This window comes from Ailuropoda melanoleuca, chromosome 4 (genome assembly GCF_002007445.2).
Source record: "Ailuropoda melanoleuca isolate Jingjing chromosome 4, ASM200744v2, whole genome shotgun sequence".
NCBI classification, from domain to species: domain Eukaryota; kingdom Metazoa; phylum Chordata; class Mammalia; order Carnivora; family Ursidae; genus Ailuropoda; species Ailuropoda melanoleuca.
The window spans coordinates 137,828,498-137,838,284 of record NC_048221.1 but is presented as its reverse complement, the minus strand read 5'-3'; the positions used below and the strand labels follow the sequence as shown (position 1 = coordinate 137,838,284).

Genomic DNA, 9,787 nt, shown 5'->3' with positions numbered 1-9,787 from the left:
AATATTTTAAGAATAATATCCCCAAAGGCAATGAAATCAGCATCTTGAAGACATATCCGCACTGTCAGTTCATTGCAGCATTATTACAATAGCCAAGATACGGAAACAACATGTTCATGGAGACATGGATAATAAAGAAAATGTGGTATGGATATACAATGGAATATAATTCAGGCTTAAAAAAGGAAATCCTGCCATTTGCAACAACATGAATGAAACTGGAGGACATTACACGGAGTAAAATAAATCAGACACAGAAAGACAGATACTGTATAAGTATAATGTCACTCAGATGTGTAATTTTTATTTTTTATCTTTTTAAATTTTTTAAAGATTTTATTTATTTGTCAGAGAGAGAGATATCACAAGAAGAAGGAGAGGCGGAGGGAGAGGGGGAAGCAGTCCCCACTGAGCAAGGAGCCCAATGTGGGACTCAGTCCCAGGACCCTGGGATCATGACCTGAGCGGAAGGCAGACACTTAACTGATTGAGTCATCCAGGCATCCCAAGATGTGTAACTTTTAAAAAAGTAAACTCAGAGAAGCAGAGAGTAAAATGGTGGTTGCCAGGTGCTAGGATGGGAGGGGTGGAAATGGGACACGTTGATCAAAGGCACAAACTTTCAAGTTTTGTTCTATTTTTTAAGATTTATTTATTTAGAGGCACCTGGGTGGCTCAGTCATTAAGTGTCTGCCTTTGGCTCAGGGCGTGATCCCAGGGTCCTGGAATCGAGCCCCACATTGGGCTCCCCGCTCCGCTGGGAGCGCTGGGAGCCTGCTTCTTCCTCTCCCATTCCCCCTGCTTGTGTTCCCTCTCTCACTGGCTGTCTCTCTCTCTGTCAAATAAATAAATAAAATCTTAAAAAAAAAAAAAGACTTATTTATTTAGAGAGAGAGAGAGCACATGAGCAGGAGGAGGGGCAGACGGAAAGGGAAAATCTCCAGCAGACCTCCTGCTGAGCACGGAGCCCGACAAGGGCCCAATCTCATGACCCTAAGATCATGACCTAAGCCAAAATCAAGAGCCAGACACTCAACCAACTGAGCCACCCTAAGTAAGTTCTGGGGATCTAATGTACTAGGTATGGTGACTATAGTTAATAATACTGTATGCTAAACTTGAAATTTGCTGACAGTAAGTGTTCTCACCACACACACACAAATGATAACTTTGTGAGGTAGCAGGCATGTTAATCAGCTTGATTGTGGAAATCATCTCACGATGTATAGGTATATCAAATCATCGTGTTGTACATCTTAAAAGATACACAATTTTTATTTGTCAATTATACCTCAGTAAAGCTGGGGCAAAAATGATACCAAAGTGACCCACATCATACATTTGCACTCAAAGGACTTATATTTCAGAAGATTAAAGTTACATAGAAACAAAAACACACACAATGTGATATTGACCTAAAAAAAAACAAAACTAGACCCATGCATTTTTTCATATTTTTTAAAATAGACTTTTCATTTTGGAATAATTTTAGATTTACAGAAAAGTTGCAAAGCTTGTACACAGTTCCCACATACTCATCACGCAGCTTCCCCTAATGTTCACATCTAGCATAATCATGGTATTTGTCAAAACTAAAAAGTTAACATCAGATTTCACAATTTTTAAGATAATGTGTCTTTTTATGGCCTTTCAAAATAGTGATAAAACACATAACATAAAATTTACCCTTAGTGACATTCAATACATTCACAATGTTTGTACAACCATCACCACTATTTGGTTCCAGAACATTTTAATCACCCCAAAGAGAAATTCCATACCCAAGTCACTCTCCATTACCCCCTCCCACGTCCTAGCAAGCCTAATTGGATCACACACTTTGGCCACTAATATTCTTTTTCTGTTCCCCAGTCCAACTCAGGATACCATGCTGCATTTAGCTACATTTCTTTTTTTTTTTTTTTTACTAACCTCGAACTCATGACCCTGAGATCAAGAGTCACAAGCTCTTCTGACTGAGCCAGCCAGGTGCCCCAGGTGCCCTAGTTACATTAACTTTTTTATTCTTTAGTTTTCATAAACTGTTTCTAAATATTTCATTCTGTAGAGAAGCACTAATTTGCTTAATTGGTTTTCAAGGAAATTGTCCAGTGTGATCCCTCACTACCTCCCCTCTGCACTGGTCTAATGGCTTCTGAAGTGACTTTCTTGCCTCTGCTTCCTCTCTACCAATATCTCTATTTATCTAGGTAGAGCTGGCTAAATGTCTTCTCCTCGTGGCATGTTTCTTCCTTCTTTCATCATTCGTTTTTTGTTTTTTTTTTTTAAGTAGTCTCCAACATGGGGCTTGAACTCATGACCCTGAGATCAAAACCTGAGCTGAGATCAAGAGTTGCAGGCTTAAGCGACTGAGCCACCCAGGTGACCTTATTGTTCATTTATTTTAACTACCTTGTTGTCTGCCGACGGTATCTCACTTTCCTCCACCAGAGCAAAAGCTCCGAAGGCAAGGTCCTTGCAGCCTTCCACAGCAAGGAACAGTGCTGTGCATAAGGAAGTCAACAGTATTTATTAAATAAATGAGTCAGTTATCTGACAGACAGCCAGATGTCTCACAATTTCACCATTTTAATCAAACAGAATAGATAATTTAATGCTTGTAGTGGGTAGAACTGTGTCTTCCCAAAAAGATATGTTCAAGTCCTAACCCCCCGTATTTACAAATGTGACCTTATTGGAAAATTTTTGCAGATGTAATCGAGCTGAGATCAGTCATGCTGGACTAGGGTGGGCCCTAAATCCAAAATACTAATGTTCAGGTGAAAGAGAAGCCACACATACCATGTAATGATGGAGAGGCAAAAGTTAGAGTAGGGGCACCTGGCTGGCTCAGACAGTGGAGCGTGAGGCTCTTGAACTCAGGGTCATGAGTTTGAGCCCCACATTGGGCACAGAGCTTACTTAAAAAAAAAAAAAAGAGAGAGAGAGAGTTGGAGTAATGCAGCCACAAGCCAAGAACACCAAGGGTTGCCCACAACTACCAGAAGCCAGGAAGAGGCAGAGAAGGATTCTCTTCTAGAGCCTTCTGAGGGAAAATGGCTGTGCTAACACTAGATTTTGGACTTCTGGCCTATAGGACTGTGAGAGAATAAATTTTTTTGAGCCACCTAGGTTGTGATAATTTGTTACACAGACCTCAAGGCACCTGGGGCACTAACACACGCTCATGGAACAGCAGGTTGTGTGTGGGGGGGTCTCCTCCCCTTTTGCCTTTTCTTCTGAAATTCCTTTTGCCCAGAACATATTTCTACCCACCAAAAACCCAACCACCCTTCAGTGGCCAACTTAAGATACTGTTGTGGATTCCAGGTCTCCTTGACCGTTTTTCAGTACTTTTCACCTTTTGAAGATTCCATGGTAACTGAAAAAGAGTAGGCAGAGAACAGTTAACCAGGAGAGTTTAGGAGACATTTTTTACTGAACACATAGCATCTACCAAGCCACGAGAATTAGTCAGTCCCCTAATCCAAACCCAACTAAGTGAAGCTTTCATGCAGATTTAATAAATTTCAACAGTATTCAATATTTCCCCCAGGGTTCTTCTAAATACTATGTCCTTTCCAACCATGGTACCCTCCTAGCAAAGGGGGCAGAAGGACCAATGCTATCTGGTCCAGGAGCTACGTCTCATCCTCTGTTACACCATAATTTATACTTTACCTCTAAGTTTCTGCTCTGTTCTTTGAAGATTTCATTATGGCTCAGAAAGGAGGGTATGGACTGCAGCCACACAGCCTGGGCTTGAACACTCAGCAATTACTTTGACAAGTCGCCTCATGTTTAAAACAGGGAGTTAAGGGGCACTCGGGTGGCTCAGGGGGTTAAGCGTCTGCCTTTGGCTCAGGTCATGATCTTGGGGTTCTGGGATCGAGCCCTGTGTCGGGCTCCCTGTTCAGCAGGAAGACTGCTTCTCCCTCTCGTTGTCTCTCTCTCTCTCTCTCTCTCTCTCATGCACACATGTACTTTCTCTCTCAAATAAATAAAAATCTCAAAAAAAATTAAATAAAACAGGGATTTAAGAGAACCAGGCTCCTAGGGTTTAAATGAGAGGCAGGTGTTGTCTGGTAGAGATAGAGGAAAATAACTGCAGCATCTGAAAGTAATTTGTTGGAGCAGCAGAATGATCAAAAGAAAAACAAAAAAAGCCATACATTATGCAAATATTTGGTCTTTCAAAGCCATTCTGACAGAGGATGATGATGACAGGTAGCGGCAGGGAAGAGAACAAATTCATATTTTCCTCTACTCCTCCCTGTCTTCTTCTAAATTTTAATATGAAAGCTCTTGTGATTTAATCATCATTGTTCAACTGATTCCATTTTCTCTATGAAGCCCTGAGGCCAGGTCCCCTGGGAGCTATGGACCCAAGCTCTTTGCTTCTGTTCCCAGTTGGGGGAAAGCTGTCCTTGTCCTTGTCCATACACTGTTCAGAGAAAACATGTTTATTGAACATGGGAACTGACTCCATTTAAGGAACCTTAGTTCATGAATCTGTTCCCAGAAAATAAACTAACTGGTTAACAGTCTTGAATGATTTGTTCTTTGCTTTTGGGCAAATTTCAGCTTATTCTTGCTTGAGGGTGAACAATAAAATTCACAAGAAACTCCCACGTTTTTGACCTAGCCCCGCGATTTAACCTCCTCACCGACTTGCCTGGCCTCTTGCCCCTTCCTTCCCCCTGGCCAGCCAGCAGGCAGAGAGTGTCCCCTGTGAGTCATCACATAACCAAAACATCAGGCAGCAGGAGACTAAGAAAAGCAGCAAAGCTGGAGGTAAGAAGGCCCCGAACGAAGAAGAGTGTCAGGATCTTAGGGGAGTGCTTTTTACACCTTTAAAATAGCTCAGTGATTTTCCATAAAAAGGTCGGCTAAGGGTCAGAGGAGTGGAGCCCCAGCCACAGTTCGTGCTCAATAAAAGTTTATTAAAGGAAGAAACAAATTTAGGCTTGGAGAATCCTGGCTGATTAGGAATGAGTCCGTCCTTCTTATACAAAAACAGATCTTTTACCCACAATGTGGTTTAGGAGAAAGAAGACACAGAGCTGGGGGGTCTGTGCTGCAGCTCCCTCCTCTAAGGCCGTAGCACTCCACGTCATAGCTGCTGTGCATGGCGCACTGAGTTGGGCAGTGGGCAGCGTACACAGCTGACCATGGCATCACTGCAGGGAGCCAAGAGGTCAGGGTCCAGGATCTTGATCTGTGAGCTCTGCTTATAAAACCATCGTAGAATCTAAACAACAGAAAGAAGCACTGTTGCTTCCGCGCTGTTCAGATTACACATGGAAACCAGCGAGAACTGTTGGTCTAGTGGTGCTTCTGTCCGGTGCGGGAATTCCTTAATTCTGATCTATGTGGTCACTGCACAGTCCTGCGCTTTGCTTCTGAGAGACGGATCACGCTGAAGAGCCAGAACATAACAGAGTGGCAGGGGTGGGTGGCATGAGGAACAGTACCATTTACATATTGACTTACTCTGAAGCAGTGTAGACCAGGTAAGTAAATTGATGCTACAACACTGGCTCATTTTCGGGATCATGTACAGCCCCTGATACTTCATCGGTATGACAACCTAGTTATGTATTGACTTATTTACATTCTGCCTTGTTCTAGAAATAATTTCAAAGCAGACATCCATTAAATTCTAGATGGGGGCACCTGGGTGGCTCAGTTGGTTGAGTGTCTGACTCTTGATTTTGGCTCAGGTCATGGTCTTGGGGGTCTTAGGATCCAGTCCTGTGTGGGGCTCAACGCTCAGAGAGGAGTCTGCTTCAGGATTCTCTCTCCCTCTGCCCCTCCTCCTTCTCTAATAAATAAATCTTAAAAAAAAAAAAGTTTGTCTCTCCTTCTATTAAAAAAAAATTCCAGATAGTGGGGCACCTGGCTGGCCTAGGTGGCAGAGCATGCAACTCTTGATTTCTTGGTCTCAGGGTTGTGAGTTCCAGCCCCATGTTGGGTGTGGAGATTACTTAAAAAAACAAGCAAACAAACATAAAAACCAAACCTCCAGTTGGTGACATAGATGTGATTTTTAAATATACAAGGGACTGTGGCTGTCATCTAGTACAGTGACCTTTTCAAGCCCCCCTCCTTTTTTGGATTGTTGTTACTTTTAGCTATAGCACTTGATCCCCAAGAGGAATCTTTTGCAGAAACAATGCAACAATCTATTTTATATAGATCAAAACAAAGCCTTTGGGTTTGAAATACTCGTGAAACATCTTCATAGAATCCCTAAGACTTTCTGAAGTTTCCAGAAAGAGGTTCAGTGATTTTCTCACAGTCCCCAGCAAGTTCATAGCAGGAATGATAGTCCAGACCTCTGAGCTCCAGTCTGGGGCTCTGTCACCTACACAGTGGTTAACTATTTAGACAACTCCTAAAACTGGGCCCCAGCTGAGACAGGCTAGTTTTTGATTGCCAACTGATGGATGAGTGTGCAGTCCAACACTTGGTAGTAATGGGAACATCCACACAGCACAATATATGCAAAAAGAACAGCTGGAAGGCCAATTATTCACCAGTTGTCACCTCTGATTGCTTAGTAACAGGGCAAAGTTGAGAGTGCTTAATGCAAAATTCAAATGAGTTTTGGGAGACGTGAGAGGGCCCAATGCTCTCTTTACAGTTAGGAGCTCTCAGCTCCTGGAGAGGTATAGAGATATTTGCCCTTGAGATTCTTCTTAAGAAGAGAAAGATAGGGAGGGCAGCCTTACTCTGGTTTAACCCATAAAGAATAGAGGAGGAAGTGATGAGTATCCCATCTCTACCTAAGAAGTAACATCTCCCCAGAACCATCAGGAACCTTCTTCACTTTGAGTCAGTTAGCAATGGGTTTTCTCTAGCTTTACTTCAACACAAGGTTTTGAAGGATGAGTAGGAGTTTGCTAGGCAGAAAGGGAAAGAAGGACATTCTAGACATAGGGAAGAGTGCTGATGAAAAGCCACAAGCCGGCGGCACATCTTCATGCACCACAGTGAAGCACACAGTACAGTGGAAGAGTTCTTGCCGGAAAAGCTGAACGTGAATTTTTTTTTTCTCAACCTAATAAAGCCTCTTGAGCTAACTTCCACTTATAGGAGATACAGATGGGGGATAAAAGAACAAGCTAAATAAAACAAGGACACAAGAGACAAGTCTACAATGGGAGACATTCTAAAGGAACTTACCCTGCTTCTGCAACAAGCCAATGCCCCCACCCAAAAAAAGAGGCATGCTCTAGATTAAGAGATAGAGCTGCAAACAAGTGCAACATGTGGTCCCTTTCTGCATCCAGATGCCAACAAACCGCTAGACATGTATTTTTGAGACAACTGGGGAAGCATGACTATGAACTGAATAGATGATGCCAAAGAACGAATGTGATTTTGTTAGGTGTGAAAATGGCTGTTATAATGAAAGAAAATGCTGTATTTCTTGAGATGTACACTGAAATTATGTAGTGGTAAAAATACAGAATGCCTGTTATTTGCTTTAAAATATTTCAGCAAAGAATAATAAATTATTTCATAATAAAGAATTAAAGTGGGTTAAGCAACTGCCCTCAGCTCAGGTCATGATCCCAGAGTCATGGGATCGAGCCCCGCATCGGGCTCCTTGATTAGCAGGGAGTCTGCTTCTCCCTCTCCTTCTGCCTGCCGCTCCCCCTGCTTGTGCTGTCAAATCAATAAAAAAAATAAAGAAAAAAAAATTAAAGCAAAATGATATACTGGCATGAAACACAGTACATTATGGAGACATCTACTGGATCCCTACTAGTGCCTGAATCAGGCCCTTGTTGTTTTGTTCATCTGGCAGAATATCCGGCATATCATCATCAAATATTTATTGCATGCAAGATACATAAATTATTGCATCTAATCCTCTAGTAATCCTTTGAAGTATTATCCCTATTTTACATGAGGTGACTTGCCCAAGGTCACAAGATTCAAATCCAGAGCCATCTGACTTCACCTTCGTAACAAACACCTGTAGAATTCGGCATAAGTTCAGGAACTCTATTAGCAGGTGGTAAAACAAATTCTAGCCAGCATCCTCTAATACTGAGATCAGCCTACTTTTCCACACTTCTGCAGACTGCACTCATGTCCCATGCCCAAACTCTAGCCATTTCTACTAGCATACTGCACACATTTCATTCATGGAGATCTACTGAGCCACTACGTGTGACAGGCATTGTGTTTTGGGGTGTTTGGTGTCCCCTCATCATACACTTTGGGGTATTCATTATGCACATCCCCTCAGACCATACGCTTGAGAGGTGAAGCCATTATAGATCATCAAATCCTATGGCCAAATATACTAGGTGAGCAACAGAGGTTTGAACATCACGTCTCTATCCTCATTATTTGATCTACTAGAAATTTAAGCAAAACTTGCAGAGCTCACCTTGGGGTAACTGTCCCCCCACAGGACTGACCCAGCTCCCTGATCCTTTTACTATAGCGCTGCACCTTAAAAGCAAATGAAGTATGTGAACACAACACTAAATGACTACATATTAGTTCTTCTATTAGATCTTTTAAAAAGAGAGGAGGAGGGATTGGTGAATAGAAATGGAGGAACTCAAGTGCTCTACCTTCTAACAGGAATATTGGGCCCCCAGTTTGACCCCGGTGACCCACAGAACCATTAGTCAGCTTATAGGATGCCCTAACAAGTTTCTAGGCCTCCAGCCCATCTCTGAGATACATCCTTGGCTTCCTGCCTCAAGCTTGGGGCCAATCTGCCAATCTCCCATCAACACTGATCTCTCACTAATAGCAAATGCAGACCTCTGGCCTCATACCCAGCACCCAGATACTTGGCTTCCTTACCTATGACCTTAAGGATGAAGTCTACTAACTTATTCCTCTCAGCATCTTGTCAAATCATGAAATCTGCTTGGTCAGGATAAGAGTAAAGCTATATTTTATTTTTACTTTTAATACAAAACTGTTAACATGGGCAATGACAGAAGGCTGAGGCAGAGTAGTCCAGAGTCTCCCATGCTCTTCTGCATATACAACCCCATCAATTTCAGTTGCTGAAAGAAGACCCTCTCATGCATTAGCTTCAGGGGAGCACCAATCTCAACAGAGTCCTGCTCCTCCCAGAATCCTTTAACTTTTTACTTCCCTGCTGTGAAGCTCACCTGGATCTTTCCTTTGCTGTTAATAATTGTTCATGCTTCCTTGAAGCAGTGGTTCAGAATTTGTTACAAATGCACATTATTTACAGGCACTACCCCACACCCACTGAATCAAAAACTGTTTCGGCAGCCCTCCAGGTACTCCTGGTGCCTGCTAAAGTTGGTAATTATGGCCTGGAGGCACCACCAATCACTTATCAGTTAACTCTTGAGAAAGGAAGGCATTTCTTCTTTTTTTTTTTTTTTAAAGATTTTATTTATTTATTCGACAGAGATAGAGACAGCCAGCGAGAGAGGGAACACAAGCAGGAGGAGTGGGAAAGGAAGAAGCAGGCTCATAGTGGAAGAGCCTGACGTGGGGCTCGATCCCATAACGCTGGGATCACGCCCTGAGCCGAAGGCAGACGCTTAACCGCTGTGCCACCCAGGCGCCCCCTGGAAGGCATTTCTTCTTCACACTTATTCTCTGGGTCTTGATTTTTCTTATTTTAACATAACGACCTTTCCCCATTTTATTCCACCAGAGAATGCTAATTAGAAGCAAAACTATTGGGGCGCCTGGGTGGCACAGCGGTTAAGCGTCTGCCTTCGGCTCAGGGCGTGATCCTGGCGTGATGGGATCGAGCCCCACATCAGGC

At 42.8% G+C, this 9,787-nt stretch overlaps 1 long non-coding RNA gene across 1 annotated transcript in view; it reads right to left on the bottom strand.

Annotated features, from left to right (window-relative positions):
- Window positions 1–1,608: 1,608 nt before the first annotated feature.
- The window catches only part of LOC117802062, a 9,746-nt gene continuing 1,567 nt past the window's right edge, over window positions 1,609–9,787 (bottom strand). Inside the window, exon 2 of the long non-coding RNA XR_004625097.1 lies at window positions 1,609–3,382. This is a non-coding gene — a long non-coding RNA (uncharacterized LOC117802062). The remainder of the gene's footprint in view (window positions 3,383–9,787) is intronic.